The 26481-nt window shown below is 36.6% G+C and overlaps 1 protein-coding gene across 5 annotated transcripts in view; it reads left to right on the top strand.

Moving 5' to 3' along the window:
- CDH18 (cadherin 18) overlaps positions 1–26481 on the top strand; it is a 1139369-nt gene that overhangs the window by 566831 nt on the left and 546057 nt on the right. For 2 of the 5 annotated variants that reach the window (XM_004461835.4, XM_071207592.1), the window contains exon 1: positions 9310–9578. The exons of the other annotated variants lie outside the window; for them this stretch is intronic. The gene's annotated coding sequence lies outside the window, so the exon portion shown is untranslated. Of the gene's footprint in view, positions 1–9309; positions 9579–26481 lie in introns of those variants that run through there. 5 annotated transcript variants of the gene reach the window in all.

The following is a 26481-nucleotide window of genomic DNA, read 5'->3' as shown; positions in this document are numbered from 1 at the left end:
ACTGTTTCTTTTATATGCATTTCAAGGGATTCTTCCCCTTGGCTCATACTATAATTACCAATATTTTTTAGGATTATTTTCTTTTTATGCTCTTCTTTGCCAAGCTCATAAAATCAAAGGTTTTTAATTATCAATTATACATACACGTACACACATACATGAACAAGAAAACCAAAGCTTAGAAATAGCCACAAATCGATATCTATATCTATATCTATCCCCAAATTTTAGTCCAAACCATGTTTCCTAAGCATGCAACTAGTAACCAACTGGTGAAATCTTTATATATATATCTAACAGGTCCCTCAAAGTCAATGTGACCTCAAATCAATTTATTATCTGCTTTCTTCAAACTGCTTTTCCTCTGACAGTGAACTCTTTGACGAAATAAACACTGTAGCCAGAATCAGCAGAACCTTCTCAAATTCTCCCTTATCTTATCTATGTTATGGAAATGTCATCCTCTGTTTATATATTTTATAAGTATTTCTTGATCTCATCCTCCCATTTCTCCTCTACTTTAAGTGACATAATTCATGACCTCATAAAATATTTTAAATTACTTTTATAACTTCTAAACTGGACCCAATGTATTTAGTTTGACTCCCCTAACTTAGTTACCTTGGAAGCAGTTTGGAGATTCAGCTGTGTGAACAAATATCACCCTTTCACTATCCTTCTTAAAACCATTCATTATTTTCCCATAACTTAGAATATAAAGTCCAATCCCATTATCAGGAGTGTAATTTGCCTATGGGCATCTTGCCACTATTTTCCATTCCATCTTTCCACTTTGCCTCTACCTGCCTTAATCTTTATGTACAAGGTTTGATGAATGTCTTGTGACTTTCCCTCACATCCTTTGCTTCTCCTTCTGTCTTTTCTGCATAATTTTTCTTTGTTGTCCAACTCATCCCTTCCAAGAAATTTGCCCTACATATTCAAGATGAATTAAGTAAACCTCATGTGCTTTCACTATACTGTATACATACCTATAGTATAGTACCATGTTATGATGAAGTGTCTCTGTATCCTCCACACTGTTAAGAGCTTCTTGATAACTGGATCATACCTTATCCATCATTGCATTTCACCAACTTTGTAGTTAGGGTGAACTGCAATGTATTAAAACAGATTTTGGGATAGAAAATGATAAAATGTGCCTCCCATTGGTTCTTAAAAATTTAGAGTGTATTTCTGCATAAAGATATGGTAATAGACACGTTGCATTATTATGATTGCATCAATGCAGAGATATACAAAATACTGTTGGGAACCTAGTTACAGAACAGATTAACAGCATATGTGTTTGTCAATAAATGGTCCAGAAAAGAAGATCAAAAGTTAAATAGTCTATTCATTTTACTCATCATCTCAGAAATAGCTAAGTGTTCCACAAAAAGTATGCCATTGGGATCTTAAGAGGGAATCTAAATATTTAAAAATTTCATATATTCACTGCACAATATACTCAAAAACAGTGTTTTTCCAGAATCTTCCAGGGAACAATTTAAAAATTTAATCTTTGAAATTCTGGTTTAGTAAGTGTCTACTAAGATGAAAGCATTTCCTATTTAAAAGATATTTTGAAATGTTTCTTCCTTTCATCAATTTTTGTTTTAAGCCCTCTTGTCGTTTAAACCCAACCTCAAGTTCTGCCTCCCTCAAGAGGCATTTGCCAACTTAATTCCCCTCACTCTATCTCAAAGAAAGCATTATTGAAAGTAGTTTTTTATTATTTTGTTAGCAGGTACCGAGGCTTGTCCCTGGGACCTCGTACATGGGCAACCCCTGAGCTACATACACTTCCCATCAATTTTTAAATGACATTGTCTACATGTAACACTTGGAATTTATTGTGTTGCATTGCAGTAAGCAAGTGGTTTCTTACTAGTTGGTAAGCTTAAAGCCAAAATATCTTTCTTACTTTTCTTTATATCCACCATGGGACCTAGAACAATGTTTTCTACATGTTGCTCATTAGGTGTTTTCTGAATAAACCAATTTTTTGCACATGTATCCTTACATATATATTCATACATATATATATATTTATGTGTATACACTAAATATCTATTTGTATTAAAGAATTTAGACTAAGAATGAGAAAGAAGTATAAATACTGCTGAATCCATTTTCTACCATAGCCTTGATTTGAGCATTAAATCAATTAAGTAAAATAAATTACTAAATTAGCAATAATATGCTAGAGGAATGAATATGGGCATAAAATCATGAGCGGAAAACAAGAAAATGGTCAGTAAAGATTCAGTAGTCACTTAAATAGAAAGAGAAACAATCAGATTTTTTCCCACTATTGAATAAACAAATTGAAAAATAAGCTCTTATTATTCAGAGGGTAATGAGGACCCAATCAATCTTTGACTTTTTTTGAATAATGTTGGGGTGCAATAAGACAAAACATTTTAAGTTTTAAAAAAAATCCATATATTACTTATTAGTTCTACCAGGAGTCTATCCAAGTTCAGTAATCTGAAATCCAGTCAAACATTTATAAAAAGAGATGTTCAACAAAGTATTATTTATAATATCAAAAATTTAGAAACAACATTAATGTTTGGTGATAGGAACAAGGGTTAAATAGAGTACTTATATACTGTGGAATATAATGCTGATAATTTCTTAAGAATGTGTAAGAATTTTTAATAACAGGAAAATATATATTAAATTTTAAAGAACAAGATAAATATATCTTTTCTTAAATTGTCTTATAAGATGTTTTTAGGGAAAAACAATAATATGTGTGAATGTTGCTTTATACCAGTGTCTTCACTGAGATGTTCTCAAATGTACTTTATTTTTTTTAAAGATTTATTTATTTCTCCCCCCCCCCCATTGTCTGTTCTCTGTGTCTATTTGCTGCATCTTCTTCTTTGTCTGCTTCTGTTGTTGTCAGCGGCACAGGAATCTGTGTTTCTTTTTGTTGCGTCATCTTGTTGTATCAGCTCTCTGTGTGTGCAGTGCCATTCCTGGGCAGGCTGCACTTTCTTTCACGCTGGGCAGCTCTCCTTACAGGGTGCCCTCCTTGCATGCGGGCTCCCCTACGCTGCCCTCAAATGCACTTTAGCAAATGTTCTGAAATGATAGATCATTTGGTCAACAGGAAGTTTTTATTAGTTGTATATTAACAAAATAGCCTTTGTTTTTGTAAACCCAGGGAATCAGAAATCATTTTAAGCGTTTACTTCTTTTTGGATATTACAAATATTGTGTCCTGGATGCAATATAATATTTACTTGATGGTTAAAAATTTTACAGTGCTTCAGGGTAATCTAAATTTCAGGTTTCATTATATAGTTCCAAAAAATAAATACAGGTATGGGATGTTGAACTCAGTGTTTGCTGTCCCCAGGATATTCCATGGAAGTTATTTTTTCTCTTTTAATAAAAAGCTTCCAGGTAAGTGTTTGTTTATTTCTGATTTGACTCTTTTTGCTACAAATGGAGCACAAGAAAGCAAATATGATTTATTTAATAATCACTTACAACTGGGATTCAACTAACCTTTATCCAAGCATTTTATATGCCATGGATTGTGCTAGGCCCTTTAAGGTGTGTAAAATTCTTTAAGGCTTGCAACAGCTCTGTCAGATGAGGGTGGTTTCCCGGTTTACAAGTGAGGTAACATGTTCCTAAAGAAAAATTCTGGTTAAACAACTCTATATTTAAAATTATTTGACACTAGTTCTCCTTACCCTATAGTTTCCTACATTTTATCAAGCTGCATTTAGACATACCATGTACAAAGTACACATCTAGTAGCTTGCATTCAATTTGGAGAAAGGTATGTAAACATACAGTGATAAAAAAAAAAGCAAGCTTAGGGCGACAGACTTGGCCCAGTGGTTAGGGTGTCTGTCTACCACATGGGAGGTCCGCGGTTCAAACTTGTGGAGCTGGCTTATGCTCAGTGCTGATGCGCACAAGGAGTGCCTTGCCACACAGGGGTGTCCCACACGTGCAAGGAATGTACCCCGTAAGGAGAGCCACCAAGCCCGAAAGAAAGTGCAGCCTGCCCAGCAATGGTGCAAGAAGAGCCGCCAAGCCCAAAAGAAAGTGCAGCCTGCCCAGGAATGGTGCCACACACATGGAGATGCCCCTGACAACAACAGAAGCCGACAAAGAAGACGCAGCAAATAGACACAGAGAACAGACAATGGGGGGGGGGATAAATAAATAAATCTTTTTTTAAAAAAGCAAGCATATATAAAGTTCATTATATGCCTAGTAGTTTTCTAAGCACTTTATATATTTTAACATGTCTCAAATTTCTAGCAACTCTAAATAATAGGTAGTATTGCTGTGGCCATTTTGCTGGAGCGGAAAGGAAGCTCATATAGTTACATGTAATTTATTCTCTTAACAGTTATGCCATTCTGTCTATAACTAAAACATAATTTGTTAAAGTGACATATTGGAAGAATTTCAAAGGTATTTTTTTTTTTTTGCCTCAAAAAAATGGAGAAACTAGAAATACTTGTTGGAGCAAGATGTTTTCTCTAAAAGGTGACCCTTGAAGGATGGCTAAGGCAGGGAGGCAAACAGGGAAAGAATGGAGTGAGGATATCTCAGGGGTAAGGGAGAGAGAGAAGTTAAGGTGACATTACCTGCAGCAGAATGAATGCTAACAAAACTATAAGATTATGATGAAGAACCACTACTTTCTACAGTCTTTTTAAATGCAATTATTTTACGTGAATTGCAATATTTTAGAGCAAGGTCATATCACTGCCCTCACTGTGATTTGATTTTAGTAAAGTTGATGATCATATCACATAATTGAAGTTATTATCAGTAAAAATCTCTAAGTCTTATTCACGAGTTTTCATTCTAAGACATGTCTACATTCCCCTATCACTTATTTAATACACTCATGCTTCTAGACTCAGCTATGAAATTTCTCCTGTTGTAGATTACCAATGAAGTTTCCAAAACTCTTAAAAAAAAAAAAAACACTTTTTCATTCAAATATACTGGTCTCTTGTCATATACACATATCTTTATGGATCATTGTGGTGTTCTTAGCATTTGTAAAATGTTAAGATCAGGGTGGGCTTGAATTCACTCTGCTGTCCTCCTCTAGGTCAGAACATATACTTTTCTAAACATTTAAGTATGATTAATTAACTAGCTGCTATACCAAATAATTGTACTAATACTTTTCCATGTGGTTCATAATGAAATAAAGAATAAAGAATAAATTAAATAGAGGTATGATGATGCCCTATAGAAAAATTATCAAATACATTTCCCCACTTTCCAGTCTAACATGTGTCACAGAAAGGAATGAGGTTAATCTGAAATGACTTACTTGTGATGCTGACTTAGATTATACCACTATTTTTCTTTCTTAGTGTTCTACTTATTTCTTTAAAAAATCACCTTATTACTTTGCCACATCCTACATATAGTGCTGTCATCTCTAATTTATTAATCCACAGTCACTCAATTTTGAAAGTTGGGTATAAGTTTTCATACCTCTCGTCTGACTGCAGGACTTTATTCTCATTGAATCCTCAAGGTTTGTACAGAAAATAATATATATATATATATATATATATATATATATATATGTGTGTGTGTGTGTATGTTAATTAGAGTATGTATTTTATGTGATCTATATCCAAAAACTTTATATCACTTAAAACTAGGTTATATCTTTTAGTGTAGTGTCACTTATCTTGGAATTCAGTGCCACCATTCTACTATTTATAATGCAACAATGAATTATTTTACAGAAATAAAATATATATTCAATTATAGCTTGAGGATATTTACTACAATTATCAATATTATCTCATTAGATTCAAGCAACCTTATTATTTGGTGTTTTACATGCATTAAACAAAACTAAAAAATAAATAGTGCATTTCATTCATCTAATTATTGTTATGAGTAAGAAAGACCCTGCTTTTTAAAATAAATTACACATGTAGTTATCTTTTTTAAACATTTTTGCTAGCTCTTGCTTCATTTTCCTGCATCAATATTTTCCTAGTACTCTGCAGTTATTAATCTAAATTGAGATAACAGAATGATTAAGTGTTAACTTTAGTAGGTCATCTATAATTAATACTATTGGAAATCACGTTTTTATCAATGTTTTCTCTTTTCACAAAAATATACAAGCTTTAGTATTTGTTACCCTAAAGCATAAAATTAAGAGCTGCAAAGGAAATAGTGTATTGTTTATTTCCCCCGACTGTTCTTCACATGAAAGTCAGATCACTTATTTTAATAACATTTTCATTTTAATAATAATTTCAATTAAAACACTGACCAGTGCACCATTTTTCCACAGTTGACTCTTGTCACTGCTGTATTATAACAAGAGATAGCCCACAATTCTTTTATATTTCTTCTTTATGTAGGTTTGGAAACATTGCATAGCTCCCGCAAATTCCAGAGTAAAATTGAGCATGAGATGACATCTAGATAGACAATTTCCTGAGTCAGTCTCTCAGCACACGATCCAAGGTTTAACATTACAATTTTATCTTTCCAGTTTCTGCAGTCTGGCCAACATCAATTCTGTGTTGGATGCTTCTCTGTCACCAACTAAAATGATTCTTATAACTCTCCGAAGGTAACATAAGTGAGGGCTCAGTATAAGAAATGTCCATGCTTTCGGTTTTAGAGATTAGCTATGTAATAAATTCTGCTGACTGATACATTGCCCAGCTTTTTGAAGTAATCTTTAACAAAAGGAGGAAATAGGCACCTGCCTACCACCTGGGTTTCTGCAAGCCGCTTGTTCTGCATTGGTTCACTTGCTTGCTTTTTTTTAAACTGAAAATACAAAAGGTGCACTAAGTGGCTGTCAAGTTCACTTTTCTATGGCTAGGAAAAGTTGGAGCAGTTTCAGAATGTCAAACCTCAGAAACCATTCAAAACCTGTGAACGTTACATCATTGGGTTGTGGAGAATTCTAGAGTCCTCAATCGGAGTGTGTGGTCTCATAGATACAAATCCTTCCCTGGTAAATGAATTTCTTTTCTAGAAACAGATCACATTGTTTGGTGATTTTGTCAATTCCCTCTGCATGTCATTCCCTTCAGGAGCAAGTGCTTGTTGGCTTCTATTATGATTGTCTACTAGATGTGCTTTTTATGGTCTTAACCAGGGAAAACTACCGAGGAAGACTAGCAAAACGCATTTTGTTTTTAAGTGTGTCCCTTGGATGCTCAGTGCTAGTGTCTCAGCAAATGCTTCAGTAGCAAGCTGGCAAACAAATATTTTCTTTAATTCAACTGGAGGCAGCAACATCAACAGAGTTTGGCTTCTCTAGAGGATGTCATAATGTGAAATTTTAAAATTAAACTATCTGACCTCTTAAATTCCCCTTTATTTTTGCATAACTATTCTTTTCCTTTTCCTCTCAGGGCTTCAACAACCTGGGAAGATTTGAAATGGAGTCTTTTCATTCTCTCCTTCAATAACCAAAAATGAATAAGCATTTGTGTTTGGAGACCAAGCAAGGGATATCCTGCATTTAAACCAAAAGCCACATGAGCGAGGGTGTACAAAACATAATCTAACACTGACTCATTACTCTTATGCTATTGTTTCTGTCCCACTTTTTCTCTGAGAGTTATGATTTTGAATATATTGAATTCAAATTGGCTTTTATTTTTTATTTATTTTTATTTTTTAATGTATATTTTTATTAGAGAAGTTGTGAGCTTATAAAACAATCATGCGTAATATGCAAAATTCCTATAATATCTTCCTTAATGGAAACTAAGCACTTAATTGTGCAAGCCATTCACACATAGAAATAATCCAATTTAAGTGCTTCCTTCTCTTTTTCTGTTGGTTTGTTTAATCATATCAACACCCAAACCAAATTAAATTCCTCCACATTTCACATTATTCAAGCCAAATAAGAATACTCAAGTATAACTCTAAGTCAAAACACTCCCTCTGTGACCTTATAAACTTTGTCCTTACTTTATCTTCTTCACCTCTTTGACCTTACTGATAGCGAGAGAAAAGAGGATGATTAGATATTAGCAAACCTTTATTAAAATCTTACTGAGAAATAGGCACAATTACACAGATTGTCATTTAATCCTCACAGAGATCCTCTGAAGTAAGATTACCATTTAGAATTTAAAGAGAAGCTTCTGAGGTACAGAGAAGCGAAACAGCTTACTGAGATTCAGGCATGGAGGAAAAGTCCCAGCTACGATTTGAATCCTGGTCAGATTCTGGCCTGCTAGACTGCAGGGGAGACTCTCTTAAACTTGTGTTTTTGTTTCGTTTTGTTGTTGTTGTTGTTGTTCCCCATTGAAACCTCTTAACCTGGCCATACATAGTATTAGCAACTAACCACAGAAAATAATCCTGCTCTGATAGTGGTTTGAATGACAGCATCTTGTTCAGTTCTCAATCTACCTGCCAAGGGCCCCTGGGAATCATTGTTCAGGTTGGAAAGACTCCTACTCTTGTTCACTACAGGACTTCAAATGGAGATGCTGGACGTTCTCGGTTTGAGTGTGGGTGATTTCCTGTTGGGAGTCAGTGCTGAAGTTATTTCAGCTGTTTACCTCAATTTCCAGTACGGCCAATCAGGACCCCTAAATTCCTGTTATCAAATGCTGTGTGCCTTTTTAAACTATTCCGGAGTAACACGGACGTGAGAAGTTTGTGTGTGTGTGTGTGTGTGTGTGTGTTAGAGTCTTCCTAGCACAGCAAAGGGTGGAAAGGCACTGCAGCTCCTATTCATCTTTGCAAATATAATGCTGACCTCCACAGGGAGAGCTATCTAACATAAAACCTCCACGCCTTAAGTACTTTGGGGTAAGGCATTGAAGGGCGTCACTCCAGCTAAATCTCACGGCACCCACTGGCCTATGGATCACTGATGAATGCGCCAGCGGTTGAATGTTTAGCAGGCTGTGACGACTTTGCACGGAAATATGAAAATTTATTACCAGCTTGCCCCCTCCGTGCCTGCCTCTTCTCCTTCCCTCCCGATGTATACTCCCCTTCCATCTGACAGCCAAGCCCCTGCTCGCCCCCCGCTTTTCTCTCTCCCGCAGAGAATTGATGGTCTAAACTGTCACGGAGTCCCGGCCGGCATTTTTCAGGAGCTGTTAGTGCCACAGACGATGCCGCTGGAGCAGGGTTTTCTTTTTCGTTCTTTAATTTTTTTTTTTTTTTTTTATGCCTTAGATTGCTTTGCACATGACCTTGCTGAGAGGGATAAAGGGTGTCCGTTCTCTGTGCTACAGAATGTGCGCAGCCACCAAAGTGTGTACGTTCGGGGGTGGGGGTGGAGGGAAAGGGAAGGGACGGGAGAGCCAGAGAGAAGAGGAAGGAGGAGAGACGGGGAGAGGAGAGGATCAGGCAGACAGGCTGTGCCAGCCAATCAGAGGCGCGCTCCGGGCTGCAGAAGCCGGAGCCTGGCCGCCCCGGGCGCGGAGGTGCGCGCAGCGCGGGGCCGGGGCTCTCCGAGGACGCGGGGCAGCTGCGCCGCGAGCACCGCCGAAGTGCCCCCTCTTCGCTGCTCGTCAGTTAAGTTCCTTTCCACCAGTTAGGGCAAGTCAGCCAAGGTAAGGCTTCAAGAAACGGCACTTTCCTCTGTCGTGGCATTAATATTTTTTTGTGCAATGGGGCTGCTTACCTAGTTGGGAGGCAAAGCAGTATTTGGGGGGAAATCTTCCTCCCGGCTCGGTTTCACAGGCTCCGGGGCTGAGGGGAAAGTTGTAGCTAATGCTTGGAGCCTGCTCTTGCTAGCGTGCGGTCTTGTCTTCGGATCCAGAAATGTTGCGATAGTGCCCATGGAAGGCTGGTCCGATCGATCCAGCCGGCTCTCTGGTTCTGTTGGTGTGTGTGTCGTTATCTGCCCTGCCCCTGAAGAAGTTGGAAGGATCCTCTGCAAGGTGCATCTGAGTAGTGATGGCATCGAAATGAGCTCGCAGGTGTATCTATCCGTAAAAGTGAGGCAAAGCATTGCCAGAATAAAAACAGGACGCTGGAATTGGTATCTCGACAGAGCTTTTTAATTATCGCCTTTCCCGTATCCTCTAAAATTACACGATATCTGAGCACTGAAACTGCAGTAGAGCAAGGTGCCTTTTCTGTTTTCTTTCTTACCCTCTCTTCTTTCTTTCACGAATGGCTTCCATAAATGCTTATTAAGGCTTAAGATGAAACTTTAACTTCTTTTAAAGGGCACTATAAATGATGCATGAAAAGAAATTAGGGAGCCTCCTGTGATCAGTAGCACCTTTTCTTTAGTATCTGCTCTTCTGTTTGTTAACTCTGTTTCATTTCCCTTTCTTAACTTCCTGATTCTGATTTAAGTGTGAAAGAACTATTATTTTATCTTAAATCCATGCCTTAAAAACAAGGTGAAATCATGCTTCCTGCATGTTTGTGTGTGTGTGTGTGCTTGTGTGTGTGTTCTGTGTGTATAGATGTGGAACTGCGGAAGCCTTTCATATGTAACAGGTGAAAAAAAGAATTTTATTAGCAGAGTTGTTAAAATATTTTGTTACGCCAGCAGCTGTTATATTTAATGAACATTCAGTTTAATAAACAGTTAATCCTTTTTGCTCTCACCTGATGGAAAACTAGAAAATAAAACAAAAATCTTAGCTAAAATTGTTATGGTCTTCAGATTGCTCAGGTGATGGCATCGTTGCTTTGAGCGGAGAGACAGATCAGAGAAAGATTTTGATATGCAGCCAAAAAACTAACTACAGGTTCTGACTGTGTTTTCAAACCTTTATTTTCCACTCTGGGATCACCCACAGATTTTACAAAGCAGGGGGCTTTACTTCTGCAGTAATTGTTCTCATCTGTTTTACTGTGCTTGTCTTATTAAAAAATATTGAATTATATATTAAGAGTTTGAGCTCCAGAATAGATCTTGTATGTGCCTCATTGCATGTGGGAGGAGGAGGGGAGGGGATGTGATACTAGGAGAGAATTAGTCCCATAGCTAAACCCTGGTCCAAGCAGTAATCATTGATCCAATTTCCTTCAAGTCTCCTGTCAGGGCATTTTATTCTGGATTTCTTAATAAATTCACCTAGCCAAGCTTTTCATGTACTTAATAAGGCAGGGGCCTTGGCAGATAAGCATTTTTATAAACTATAGTTTGGATACTTTTTGGCAGAGATAGTTAACTTAAGAGAAAGAAAATTAAATATTTCAAAAGCCAATAGTCCAGTTATATTTCTTCCTTTTCTATCCTGAAAACACCATAGGTAGAAAATGAAGATTTGCTATTTTATGTGCAACAGAAATGTTCAACTGAAGATAATCCAAAAGCAAAGGGGACGATAAATAGTGGAAGAAGAGTAAGTGACAAGTAACTCTGACTGTAACTGTATCCTGGGTCTGTTCAAAGTAATTAGCTGTAGCAATTGCAAGCATGGGCAATAGCAACCAAGCCTGAATAAAATCAGTACATCTTGCATTTTTGTGCATTCTGTCTCCTAATGAGTTATTTCAGATGGAGATAGTAGAATCATGAGAATGAATGATTCAGTTCAACTATATAAATTTGTTACATGAGGGGGGGCTGCATATGTAGTAAACAAAGTGTTTGTTCCATGGCTAATATAAATATCGTTACTATGGTTTGCTTGGACTTTTGTGATCTGATGAATACAAACCCCATATTTACAATTCTTTGTGTCCTGTAATTGGCTTATTGATGATACCTTGTATATGTACATTTGCAACCTGACTTAAATGTCCCTTAGCATCGAAACACGTGTGTACACTTGAACAGATCTAGGCTAAAACGTATGCACTTACTGATATGAAAAAAAAAAACGTACTTCTTTGGAATCCATATATCTGATACAAAGCTAGAGAAACCGATTGAATGATTAAAGACAGTTCATGGAAGGTGTTTCTTTGCATTTTCTAATAAGTAGAGGACTTTTAGTTCTTTAGTTTGCTCAATTATGTGTTTTCTTTGCAGTTGCATTGTAAGTGTCTATAGAACTACATTTCAAGTCAGTCTTAGCTTCAATGCTATTGATATTTTGGGCTTGACAGTACTTTGTCATGGCGCTACCCTGTGTGTCGTGGGGTGTTTAGCAGCATCCCTAATTTCTACCCAATAGATGCAATAACAATACCACCAAGTTGTGACAATGAAAAATGTCTCCAGATTTTGTTAAATGGGGTGATAAAACCACCTCCCTCCTCCCACTGAGAACCACTGGCAAAGGCAAAACCAAAGGATGTGTACAGAGAAGGGTCGTGAATGTGCTTGGAGTAGGTAACTGCTCATGTGTATTTGAGTTTGGGTGCTCCAGGTATGATCTCTCTGACTTTCACATTGGCTCTCTCTTTGTAGGTCTCATTAGGTTCCTGACATAAAACTTGGAAGAGTTTATCAATACCATTTTTTTCTATAAATTTAGATACTAGAGATGTATTATCATATGCCAACATTTTGATGGCTGAGAAGGAATATAATCTGAGAGAAGGACCATAGAGATTGAGACAGAAAATGTTGATTTCAATATTTTTTTTCAGAGACGTCTTTAATATAAATTCTAAATCAAGGAAAGATACTGACTCTATATTCTGCAACTGCTTTCACCAATTTTTCAAGAGTATGTATATGTGTGGGTGTTGGGTAGGGTACAAACTTAATTCTGTGTGCTGAGAATTGTTCATAGTTTTCAAAGCCTCCATTCAAAGGCTACAGAAGTAAGAGAAAAGGATTTTGATTTAAAAATCACAATTCTCAACTGGTGGTGATGTGTATCACAATGGAAAATGGCACCAAGCTTAATGATATAAAGACATGGTAGAATGTGAATCCTGCCTGGAGTTACTTCGGTCACTTGCTCCTTGCAAGTGGTTCATTTTCCTCATCTGTAAAGGAGTTAAAAATAGGTAGGAGAACCAAATAATACAAAGTGTGAAAAATAGATTGTAAATTATAAATATCTACACAAATGTTTTTAAGTCATCCTAGAAATGATGTCTTTGGTCATAATGTTTGAGGATTGCTTCAGCAAACTAGACCTTTCATCTATTTTGGTATGGTTTAAAACCATCTATAAAATAATCTTATCTTTGAAAATTTTCTTAATGGATGAAAGAGAATGTCTTCAATTTGAAATATGTGATTAAAATTTATTGATAGGCCTTAAATTTTTGTCTTATTTCTGTCCATCCCCATGTCATCCACTTATCTATTTTGTTGTAAAAATACAGAAATGTAAAACATGGAATGTACTTGAAATTCACTGTTCAATAGTACCTTTATTACTAGCTTGCTGAATAGTTCTAAATGATTTTTTATGAATAGATCTATATAAATATCAATATATAATTATACAATTAAATATAGATTCAAGGTAAATATGTCATTATAATATAGAGGTACATACATTTTAATACATATATGCACACATTTTTATATAAAGTAAATGCAATTTGATGATATACCAATTAATATTATCTCTTGAACAGTCTTCCATGTGTGTATAGAGATTCCATGTTTTTTTTTTTTACAGGAGCCCAGTATTTAAGTTTCCTTGGATGCTTTAGCAAATACCACACAATAGGTTTGTTTAAACAGTGGGAATTCATTAGCTCACAGTTTTGAAGCTAGGAGAAATCCAAATTGAAGCACTATCAAGGCGATACTTCCTTCCCATAGTCTGCCATTCTGTGGCTAGCTACCTGGGATCCTTGGTCTCCTTGGTCCTTGGCTCCTCAGTCACATAGCAATGCACATGGCGGCCTCATCTGGCCTTTCTCTTCTCTTCTGTGTTCCATTGACCTTGATTCTGGTGGCTTTCTGTTTATCTACCTGAATTTCTGGATTATCCAGCAATTGGATTAAGATCCATCCTGATGGAGTTGAGCCATTTCTTAACAGAAGTAACCTCATCAAAAGTTCCTACTTAAAGTGGGTTCATACCCTCAGGAATGGATTAAGGTTAAGAGCATGGTTTTCTGGAGTACATGACACCAAACCATCACATTCAGTATGCAAACATGCACAGACCTGAAATTTAGCACAGGTTCAGTGCTAGGAGCATTTTCTCTTCTATTTAGGGCAGGGTATTTTTGAATTGCTGCCTACCTCTGCCATATTGACTGTTAAGCATTTTGATTATCACATAGGATTGTACAGATATGCTATCGTCATTTAAGTAATCTCCTATTAGAATGCTTTTTTACAAAGAGTAAAAAAAGGCCAAAAATAAATTAAACATCTTTTCCCTGATGATAGTATTTTGATTTTTAAGCACTGTAAATATTCCAAGAAGATATTTCCAGGAAAATAAATGGACAGAGGGAAGTTTGCTAAAATATTCTTCACCAGGGGCCACGTAGGAACATGTAGAACAGGTATGTTTCTCTCTTGTACCCCGACCTGCTCAGGTGTTGCTTCTCTGGATACACAAAGGTTTTGATATGTAGATTTCTACATTACTGGGCTACATCAATTTAGGAGATTCCATGTAACCTGAGAAGAAATGATGAAAATTCTATTCCTGAAGGAATTTGAGTGAAATGTTTGAATAAAACAAAGATTTCATTTACCTGATCTTGAGTTTCAGAACTAAGTCTTATTCTAGATTTTATTCACAATGCATGGAATATGGTAAATGAGGTGCTGGCAAAATGAATTCAGGCTTTTGCAGATGTTTCGCCTAAATAGAAATTCAACTATTATTTCCTTTCCCTTTTCTGTTTAGATGATCAGAAGGACCCTCAAATAGATATTTATTGTCATTGTATTGGGGCCTTTAGGGTACTTACATATGACTGTGCCACAATCAAATTTGACTGACACATTTCACTCTATCCAGTTACACTCAGTCAATCTACCTGCTGCCAAAAGTATTATATACAAAAATGTCTATCTAAATTAAACTCACAATTTTCAAAGAGCTATGAATGAAGGCAGAATAGCATTTTAACCAATAGAATCATCATATTATAAAGAATTTACTAAAACCAGTATTGGTGCAGGTGTGATAAGACTGTTAATTACATTTATTGCTGGTGAAAGTGAAAATATATCAGTTTTGCAATTTGCATTCCATCATGAGAGACAGGAAAGGACAAATGCCTTTATATACAACTTCTGGGAATAAATAATTAGGAAATAACACCTAATATCCCAAAATGAATAAATCCCTCAAGAAGGTAAAATTAATTTTGAAACATTTGTATCATCTGAATAATGAAGTCATTGAAATTTTATAAAGTATATTAAAAGTGGATAAAAATTTTATGTTCACTGTGATTTTAAAAATGATTTATGAAAATCATTTAGTTGGACAAAATATTAGAACAAAAATGTATATCTTCCCCCAATTTGTCTATGTTGTTGATTCTACTAATTTGAAATTAGTAGTTTCTAACTGCAGTATATGCTGTAATTTAAGTCAACAGTGACAATTCAAATGAAAAAATACTTTGGCTATACGTTATTTTCCTGCTTTAATGGGAGCCCATTGATTAGGTAATGGTTTGATTTAACTAAGCAATAGATGAATACTATTAATAATAATACTATAATAATAATATTGAAGTCAAAGGGTAGACCAATTCCAAAGGAATTGTCAGTAAGATTTTTGATTCTGGTTATTGAAATTCTAATTTTAGAGACTTTTTTTAATTTTTAAAAACAGAAGTAAATCTTAATTAAATATTAAATTATACCTTATTATACTAAATATTAAATTAGGATTTTGTATTCATTAATTGACAGAAATCGCATTCTACGTGGGTAGAGAGATGGTAGGCAAGGCAAATTAATATTGTATAATATTTCTAGAAAAAGATAATTGTTAAGAGGAAAACATTGTGACTGAGAAACCATTGCTGAGATGGTAACTTTGTTTATCTTTATTTTATTTTATTTTTTTAAAATTTATTTCTCTCCTCTTTCCCTTCCCCTCCTCCCAGTTGTTTGCACTCTGTGTCCACTCGCTATGTGTTCTTCTGTGTCTGGTTGCATTCTTGTCAGGGGCACTGGGAATCTGTGTCTCTCTTTTTTACGTCATCTTGCTGCGTCAGCTTTCCGTCTGTGTGGCACCACTCCTGGGCTAGCTGCACTTTTTTTGCATGAATGGCTCTCCTTATGGGGCGCACTCCTTGCACATGGGGCTCCCCTACTTGGGGGACACCCGTGCGTGGCACGGCACTCCTTGCATGCATGAGCACTGTGCATGGGCCAGCTCTTTGACCTTGGACCTCCCCTGTGGTAGGTGTGCATTCTATCAGTTGAGCCAAATCTGCTTCCCAGGAGAAGGTAACTCTGAATGAAGGCTTGGAGGAAGGTGAGATATGAACAATATTGATATCTGGGGAACCATAATCCAGGTACAGCAAAAAGCAAGAGCAAAAGCCCTAGGGGAGGATGCAGGGTGTATCAGGGGAATTTGTAAGCAGGTCAGTGTTAAGTAAAGTGACAAAAAGGAGATATTGGAGGAGAGACCATTAAGGGGTAAGAGAAACTGGATCATGGAAATGTCCTGAGTGGCAGCAGTGGAGGTGATAAAAGAAGTCGGATCGTATTCTATGTCTATCTTGAACATAAGGCTGATAGGGCTTGATAATGTACAAGACATAGACATGGTGGACAAAAAACGGGTAAAGGATACATTTTATTTATTTTATCTTGAGCAACTGGAAGGATGGGGTTGCTGTTCCCTAAGAATGGAAACATTTGGGAAGAAGCAGGTTTGCCAGGGGAAGGAGAGGGGCAGTGGATATAAAGAACTAAGTTTTGGAAATTTTTAGATCGAGATGTCCTAATGGAGATGGCACATAGGCAACTGAGTCCACAAGTCTGAAGTTCTGGAACAATATCTGTGTTGGAGAAAGAAATTCTGAGTCATTGCTTTTATACTGTGTTTAAAGCCAAGACGCTGAATGAGTGTGAGGAGAAAAGAGGAGAGACCTGCAGATTACTTCTTGGTGCAAGTCAACACCTATAGGTTGCAAAGATGAGGAAGAACCAGCACAGCCACTGAAAGGAGTAGCTAGAGAGGGAGGAGGATCACTGGTGAGTCTTTAGGATGCCAGAGGAAGATAAAATCCAAGGAGGAGAATGTCTCGAATAATAGTCTAAAATATTGAAATGCAAATTCCCGCTTATAAACATATATTTGCATATGCATTTTGAGCATTTTCATTTTAGGTTATAAATGATCCATTTCATTAATTTAAAAAAAATGTTCATCTTGGAAAGACCTTATTCTTCATGGTTGCTTACCATTGTCCATTTATAGTAATCATTTTAGTGCAATGTGAGCCTGCTATTAGGAAGAATTGGAAGAATTTTTGATGTCGTAGAAAATATATTGCTACAGATTTATTGGTTTAATTATCTGTGGTTTTCATTCATTAATGTAGCTGTCTTCTGATTTATATGTTGACTTTACCTGAAGTTTGATGTTGCAATTATTGTTTTTCAGATATGGCTAATTTGCAACATAATATATATCTCATTTACTGATAGTCTTTGGGAATTTTTCTCTGTCAGCCCAAAACTATTCTAAAAATTATTATGACCCAAAGAAATGTAGATCAGAGATGAAAAGTTTCCTCCAGCCAATATCCGATTAAGGGCCTCAATGTTTTCACTTTGCCATGTTACTAGTGATTTATGCTTATCCTTGCAAGAGCCGGAAACATTATTAAGAACTAAGAAATAAATCTGCAGTTTTAGCTGCAAGTATGAGGTGACTGTAAAGCTGGGAAACTGATATTTAAGCAAATATACAAGGTGTCTGTATTAGGAAGATTTTATCAATGATGCAGACACCACTTAAAAGTATTCTTTCAGAAGATACCTATTCCAGGGGCCATGCAAGCACAGAACCTTCTGACTTAATACTCAGACTTTGTTTCTTAGCCTAAAAGGATAACGCTCAGTTTGATTAACTAGTTCTTCATCAACCATTCTTCATTTGGAAAGTTTTATAATCTTGGATCAGTTAAGTGATGTAGCTTCTGAAACTCAGTTTTAGAATACAATATACAATATACAATAGAATACAATGTACAATACAATAATACAATATTTTGAACATTTAAAAAATATATATACGTGCTGTGTGCAACTACATGGAAAGCTGCTTAAAGCAGTTTAATGTCCTCCAAAATGTCCACGTTCTGATACCAGGAATCTGTGATTATATTACATGACGTGGCAAAGGGGAATTAAGGTTGCAGATAAAATTAATGCTGTTAATCAGATAACTTTAAATAGTGGGATTAACCTGGATTATCCAGGGGGACTCGCTGTGATCACAAAATCCTTAAAAGTAGAAGAGTGAGGCAAAGAGGAGTCAGCATAGGTCATATAAGGACAACTCTGTCTGCTATTGCTTGACTTAGCAATGAGGAAGACTTTACAAGGAGGTATGCTTGAAATCTTTAGAAGCTGTAAAAGGCAAGAAAATGAATTTTCTCCTAGAGCCTCTAACTAGGAATGTAGCCCTGCAGGCATTTTGAGACCTGAGTCAGACTTCTGAACTACAAAACTATAAGATAATAACTTTGTGTTGTCTCAAGCCACTGCATTTGTGGTAATTTGTTAAAACCACAATAGGAAACAAATACAACCAACATACTGGAGTATATTAAATTCTGCCTTTTAATAAATGCAAACTATGAATTTTCTGAAAAGGATGTAATAATAATACTACTAACTTAACATTATTATGTTGTTTAACATTAAAATGGTGAAACAATCATGATATCAATCCTAAAGGCTAGCTTCCAAAAAGAGAACATGGGGGCAACGGATGTAGCTCAAGTAGTTAAACACTGTATGTAGCTCAAGTGGTTAAACACCTGCTTCCCATGTATGAGGTTCTAGGTTCAATCCCAAGTACCTCCTGGAAAAAAAAAAAAAAAGAGGGAGAGAGAGAATTTAGCTGCAATTATTACTAACAAAAGAAAAAAATATGTATACTTTCTTTTCCCTAATAACTATATTACAATATATTATATCCTATATATACTATGTAATTATTAATATATATATTCTATTATCCTGCTATTTACATGTTTATTGGACACCTAGTTCCTGTGTCCAAATACAGCTCCATTAGATAGAATATTCATTTATGTAATTATGCAAACAAATAACGAAGTAAAATGCGTAACAAATAACCTCCTTACCTTTCACCCTCTTATGCTTTTGCAGTACATGAGATATTTATTCAACTTTCGAGGTATACCACAAAAGAAAAAACAAAGTTTAAGAAGGTTAGACCATTCTTTAGCTTATAGTATTTATTTATTTTTAGATTTATTTAGTTTTTATTTATTTCTCTGCCCCGCCCCTCTCCCCCTTCCCCCCTCCCCCCAGTTGTCTGCTCTTCTGTGTCCATTTGCTGTGTGTTCATCTGTGACTGCTTCCATCCTTATCAGTGGCACCGGGAATCTGTATTTCTTTTTGTTGGGTCATCTTGTTGTGTCAGCTTGTTGTGTGTGGTGCCATTCTTGGGCAGGCTGCACTTTCTTTCACACTGGGTGGCTCTCCTTATGGGGTGCACTCCTTGTGTGGGGGGCTCCCCTATGCAGGGGATACCCCTGCATGGCAGGGAACTCCTTATGTGCATCAGTACTGCACATGGGCCAGCTCCACACGGGTCAAGGAGGCCCAGGGTTTGAATCACAGACCTCCCATGTGGTAGGCGGACGCCCTATCCATTGGGCCAAGTCCGCTTCCCAGCTTATAGTATTTAAAGATTATAACCAAGTACGATGAACAAAGATAGGTTTAAAATAATATCTGTGTGCTTTTCCTTTTCTATTTTTTAAACAAGTATTTTTTGGGATGCCACTTAACCCTCCCAAAACTGTTAAATGAGGAAAAATTATTTTTCCTGGTTGGATGGCTTTTTCTAATGTATACATCACAACATTTATAAGAATGTTCACAGGGAAAAATAAAAGAATGGAGCAAGGCAAAGCAAATTGTCTAATCTTTGGTTAATTACAATTTAATTTCAATCTTTAAAATTACTTCTGATTATAGTTTCTCTCACCTGGTTACAAAGCCCTGTATAACACCTGAGTCTAACAGTGGTGATTTGAATTGCTGGCCAATCCTGCCAGGATGAATAACTCAAAGAAATAGGAGGAACCATTCTTCCCTGATATGGCTTATTGGTGGTGTTGATGCCATTGGAACTTACTGAGCTTCCATATTCTCATTTAAAAAAACTGAGTTCCATGTAATAACAAAAGTCCAAGTGAGCCAAGGCTTTGGAGGGTAACTTCAACTAAGGACAGAGCATGTGGAAGCATAAGCTTGCTTAGATTGCATCAGTACCTCATCTGCTTCTAAATGCATCCACAGTCAGGCATTGATTCTTGGTCAAGTGTCTATTCTTAACACTGGAGCAAGTGCCATTTTAATTTATCTTGTTTTGTTTTTCTCATTTATTGTTTTAATGCTAATTACTCAAGTGCTCAAGTGACTGTCATTTTAACAAGTCAAATAATGAAAAAGTTCCATGACCTCCATTTCTTTTCCTTCAATCTCCACTCAGCTGAAATATGCAAAATCGATCCTTTGTTTACCCATCTACACCTTTTTTATACACCTACAGATATGTATAGTCTGTATACAACACAGACTATACATACGTATACATATCTGTAAACATTTATACACACATGTACACATATGATATATTCACACAGACTTTTTTCAACTTCCTTTTTCCTTTTTTTCTTTACACAATTGCATATTTTTACTTAATAGTAAATCAAAAATTCTCTGCAAGTCAATATCTTAATCTAGTTCTTGTTTTGTTTTATTGTCTCCTCTCAACTCTTTTCCAACTCTCTTTCATTCCTTATGTTCTGCTATATTTCATCTCTTTTGTCCCTCTTCAGTCTTTTCCCCCTACAATTTATGTGGTCCTCCTTTGGTTTTACTGTTTTCAACTCTATATAATATATTGACAGTTCTTCTTCTTCTTATTGTATTTCTAAACATTCTGTTTTTTCATTCTGCCACTCTTGAATTCAATCTTTCTTCTCTCCCTAATCTACCCCAGTCTTCCTTCACCCTCTTTCTCCAATGCCAATCCACCTTATATGACTCCTAAAGAAAATTCTTGAATTTTGTAGCCATCTATTCTTCATCCTCGGTAAAAAAGACTAAATCCACACCCCTTCTCTGAAATGTCACAGATGGCAATCATCTTCCAGACAGTTAAAAGTCATGGTTATTATTCTAATAGTGTGCCAACTTTATGCCCTGAAGTATTGAAAAACCAAATTTTAGAAATGATATATATGGCTCTTTATGCAGTTCAGAAATTGTATCATTTTCGCTCAACACATTTCTTTTAATTATGTAGATTGCTCACTCTGTGAGATGATATTATTTAGAATATCATTTACAAAATTTTTGCATTGTCTTTGATGGCTAAAGCCCATTTTTTTTTCCTGGGCGTATTATTTAAAGTACAATTTATAATAACTTGTTTCGGGCTTTTAAACAGAATTTCTGAAAGTTTCATTAAAGAAAATTTACTTTGAGCAATTTAGTACCCAACTGAGTAATAAAAAGGGAAAAAAGCAAACGCAAGCTAAGAAAAATCAGTAGTATATGAATAGCCGTGGTTTGGAATTACAATGACGTGACTGGCCATTTCCACCAAAGTGCGGCAGCTCCGTGTGTGATTCTAGAGATATGTAACAGTTATGAAAGGCTTTCCTGCTTCTCAGAGAAAACATCTCGATCCATTTCCAGTCTAGTGCTAAGGAGAATTTTATGTGCATGCAAAAAGGTATTTTTAACACTTAAATTTGGTATTAGCATCCTGGAAGTGCTGACTCTTCTGAGTGTAAAATTGTGGCTTTCAGAAAGAAGTAAACTAGGACACACTGTCAGCATCCTGGGAATGGCACTCAGTCTTTTACTAAAGGAAGTGCCAAGCATTTGAAATGACAAAGAAACACATTAGCTCAATGAAAAGGCTATATTGTTCTAACCTATAAACTCTACCAGAATAGTTTATCCTTGGCTAGCAATATCCCTAAATTATTAAGGAAAAAAAAAACCTTATAAAAATCTAATTTTGTGAGAGAAAATATTTAAAATAACCATTGCTTCAGATCTAACTCTGTTCAATTGTTATTGATCTTTCTACTCTATATTAATGCTTAGCTCAGAGCCTGCCCTTTATTGAGAAATACATTCACTAATATGTTTATAAAAGTAAACATTTTTCCTGCATGCTCCACACTTTACTTTTTCTGTGCATTAATTTCATCCAATATCTCTAAGTTTTCTCTGATTTATTGCATTTCATTAAACAAAAACTACACAGAAAATAACATTCTTATAAAATGTAAAAGTAGAACATTTTGGCCAAAGGTGTTTCAACAGACAAAAAAGATATCACTGAATTTAATACAATGTGTTTATTTCTATGAAGTGTAACATAGAGCCATAGTATACTAAAAATATCATGCAGGTATTTAATAAAAATGTATTCTTTAAATTCAAAATTTAGTTTAAGTAACTTATTGATTTATTTAATTTAAGAATTCAGTTCCTTATAGTTTTAATCATGGCACTCTGAAATTTCAGGGAAAAATGATGGAATCAGTATGGGTGAAAAAGTGCATTGTCTAAATTTGGAAAGATAAGACTCTGGGAGATACACAAATACTGGATTACTAATATTAGCAGTGATACACATATTGACCTAGAGGTGGAAGAATATGTAAATAAAAAGAGAAGAAATTTGGGTATATTCACATGGAGAACATTAGAGAAAGCTTTTGAATTTTAGGAATCGATTCTTAACCTGTTGTATTTCAGAAAGGATCACTGTTACCTAAGTAAGTGAGTTCAGAAAATAATGTGGGATCCATGCTGAAGTTAGCAACAGGCTTGTGGGGAGAGATAGGTGGGTAGAAAGTGGATAGTCAGGTGCCTTCTGTAAATGTGGAGAACTTTCTCCTTGATAAGTGAATTTCCTTCCCTCTCTCTCTTCCTCTCTCTTCCTCCCTTTCTTTATCTTTATTCATATCAGTCAAAAATGTGCCCAAAGACTTCCCTGATTTTCTGCTCCCCTAGGTGTCTGCTAATTTACTCAGACTGTAAGGCCAGTTGTAGAGAGAGAAAATTTGCGTGTGCAGAGCCAACCAGGTAAAACTGAAAGTCTTTCCTGAACCCTTAGAATGCACTAATTTCTTTTCAATAAGAAATCTCCCCTGTGGCCTGTTGCACTTGAGGTTGGGCAAGTATCATTTACGAACTTCATTTTGAATAGGAGTGAACTGAAGTCATAGAAGTTCGCAGATTCGCCAGAGGTGGCACCTTGAGCAGCAGTCCAGCACCCAACGCCCATCCCTACCCTGGTCTGGCCTCACATTTCAATTATAAAACTTCTTAAAACGATGACACAGTGATTAACTCTCTCCTATCACCTCCACCAAATCTGAAAATAAAGTAGGATCTATTCCCCTAATCTCTTGTCTCAGCTCAAATGATAACAAATGAATACCCTTGCCACCATCTACACCCCTCCTGGGTACTCCCCTAATCTGCTACAAAATCACATTTTCTTCTCTCTTAGATCACTCCCAGAAGTGTGTTCTGGTAATCCCCATCTTTATAAAACATCTCAGGATCATACCCCTCTTTACTCTGCTCAGATTTGACATGTGTTATCCGTCCCAGTACAGGAGACCACCATTTGCACAAACCAGGAAACTCAGAGATTTCCTTTATACCTTCCTCATCCTTATCCCTTAGGTCCTTTACTTCTTACTCCTAAAATGAATCTAAAATATTTTTACTGCATTCCATCCCTGTTGCCTCCAACCACCAACAACCTTGGTTCAAATCATTAAGCTCTTTTTCTACAATGGTTTCCTCTAATCTGCTTGCAATGTCTAATGAACTCAGATAATTTACCATATATCGGTCCTCAGAAACTTCTTTTTTTTTTAAAGATTTATTTTATTTATTTCTCTCCCCTTCTCCCTCCCCCTCCCCCAGTTGTCTGTTCTCTGTATCCATTTGTTGCATGTTCTTTTTGTCCACTTCTGTTGTTGTCAGTGGCACGGGAATCTGTTTTTTTTTTTTTGTTGCATCATCTTGCTGCATCAGCTCTCCGTGTGTGCTGCACCATTCCTGGGCAGGCTGAAATTTCTTTCGCGCTGGGCGGCTCTCCTTATGGGGTGCACTCCTTGTGCATGGGTCTACCCTATGCGGGGGGCACCCCTGCATGGCACGGCACTCCTTGCGCCCATCAGCACTGCGCGTGGGCCAGCTGCACACGAGTCAAGGAGGCCCGGTTTTGAACTGGACCTCCCATGTGGTAGGCGGGCACCCTATCCATTGGGCCAAGTCTGCTTCCCCTCAGAAATTTCTTAACATGTCAGTCAGTCTATGTTGTTTTTCTCCATAGAAACCCTTCAGCAGATCCTGTATTAGGGTCTGTAGGCTAATGGAACTCACAGGAGATATTTGTTAATATTATGACGTTTTATAAAATTGTCTCTTACAGCTCTGGGAGTGCATGAGTCCAGAATCCGTAGGGCAGGTTGCGAGCTAATTATAAGTTCAAATAAAAGGGGCAGAAGAGCCATGTGTAGAGAAATTATAACTGAGTCTAACTCTGTTGCACTGGGGGCATAAATTCCAAAGTAAGGCCCACTGACAGGGTGCTGAATTCCTGAGCTTGACTGCCCGGCTTATAGTGTCTGGATGTCTCTAGGGCTCTCAGGAGTCCTGCTCTTTGAGGCACTGTTTACTGTGGCAGTCAATCCCCTATCTTCCTATGGCTACCTCTTTCTTATCCTTCATGCTTAATCTCTTCCAGTTAAAAATAATGCCTGCTTCCCTGAAGTGTCTGTCTATCATACCTGCCTATTATTTTGTAATGTTCTTCAATGATGCTGTTTACTTATTAGTTTAATCATTTCTTTTTTCTCACCTCCCACTAGAATATAAATCTTCTATGACCTGGAATCCTGTCTGCTTATTAACCTTGAGATCCCTAGTGCATCCAGATTATCTGGCCCAAAGCAGAAACTGGACAGACTATCCCAAAATACATAATACATGGCAAATAACAAGGCAAATACAATATAATGCATAGACCAAAATTGTAAAAATTCAGACTTTTAAAAACTAAACTTTTAATTTTAATTGAAATATATCATTCATAGGTAATAGTGTACGAATCATAAATGTTCAGCTAAATAACTATCACAAATGGAACATACTCAGGTTACTTCTACCTAGATAAACTAGAATATTATCTGCATTCCAGAAGCCACTTTTGTGCACTTTCACACCTCTTTATTCTGACTTCTCATAATGTAAGTTATTTTTGCCTGTTGTATTTTAAGTAAATAGAATCAAAAGTTTTATTACATTGTGCTCATTCTCACAACATTACTTTTGTCCACTTTGCTAAATGAATTTATTTTCAAAGAACTCATTTTCATTCGGGTTAGAGTTCTGCTTAGGGTTTTGGTTAGGTTGACTATTAAAAATGATGTAACTATGTACATTCTTTATTGGACATTTACAGAACATATATATGCATTTATATTTGTTATATACTGGGAATGAAATTTCTGTGTTATAGGGTACTTGTATGTTCAGTTTTAATATATATAGCCAGTTAGTTTTCCAAAGTGCTTGAATTACCTCACCATCTCTATGTGAGAAAAATCCTTGTTATTGTCAATCTTTTAATTTTAGCAATTCTGGCAAGTGGGTAGTAGTATCTCATTATGTTTTTCTCCACATTTGCTTATTAATTTTAATACTATGAAAAACTTAAGGAATAATGCAGTAAGCATTCATGCCTTCATGACAGTTTGAATTTGGTGAATCCCAAAAAGAGATTTCGTTCTTTTTTAAAAAAATTTCTCTCCCCTTCTCTGCACCCCTCCCCCCAGGTTGTCTGCTCTCTGTGTCCATTCACTTTGTGTTCTTCTGTGACTGCTTCTATCCTTATCAGTGGCACGAGAATCTGTGTGTCTTTTTGTTTCGTCATCTTGCTGTGTCAGCTCTCCGTGTGTGCCGTGCCATTCCTGGGCAGGCTGCGCTTTCTTTGGCGCTGGGCGGCTCTCCTTACGGGGTGCACTCCTTGCTCGTGGGGCTCCCCTACGCGGGGGACACCCCTGCATGGCAGGGCACTCTTGTGCACATCAGCACTGCACGTGGGCCAGCTCCACACGGGTCAAGGTGGCCCGGGTTTGAACCGTGGACCTCCCATATGGTAAGCAGACATCCTATCCACTGGGCTAAGTCCATTCCTATGGGATTGGGATCCTTTGGACTGGACTAGTTAAGTGAGGCATGACTCCGGTTGGATCTCTGTCCTCTTACTGCAGCTTTATATAAACAGAGGCATAAAGAGAGACACAGAGAAAGAAAACTGCCATTTTGATCCTGCCTAGTGAGAGAAAGGAGAGAGTAGAGAGAAGGATTTCAGGTTCACCTAC

The sequence above is a fragment of the Dasypus novemcinctus genome, chromosome 2 (assembly GCF_030445035.2).
Source record: "Dasypus novemcinctus isolate mDasNov1 chromosome 2, mDasNov1.1.hap2, whole genome shotgun sequence".
Lineage (NCBI taxonomy): Eukaryota > Metazoa > Chordata > Mammalia > Cingulata > Dasypodidae > Dasypus > Dasypus novemcinctus.
This window is presented reverse-complemented; position numbering and strand designations above follow the sequence as displayed.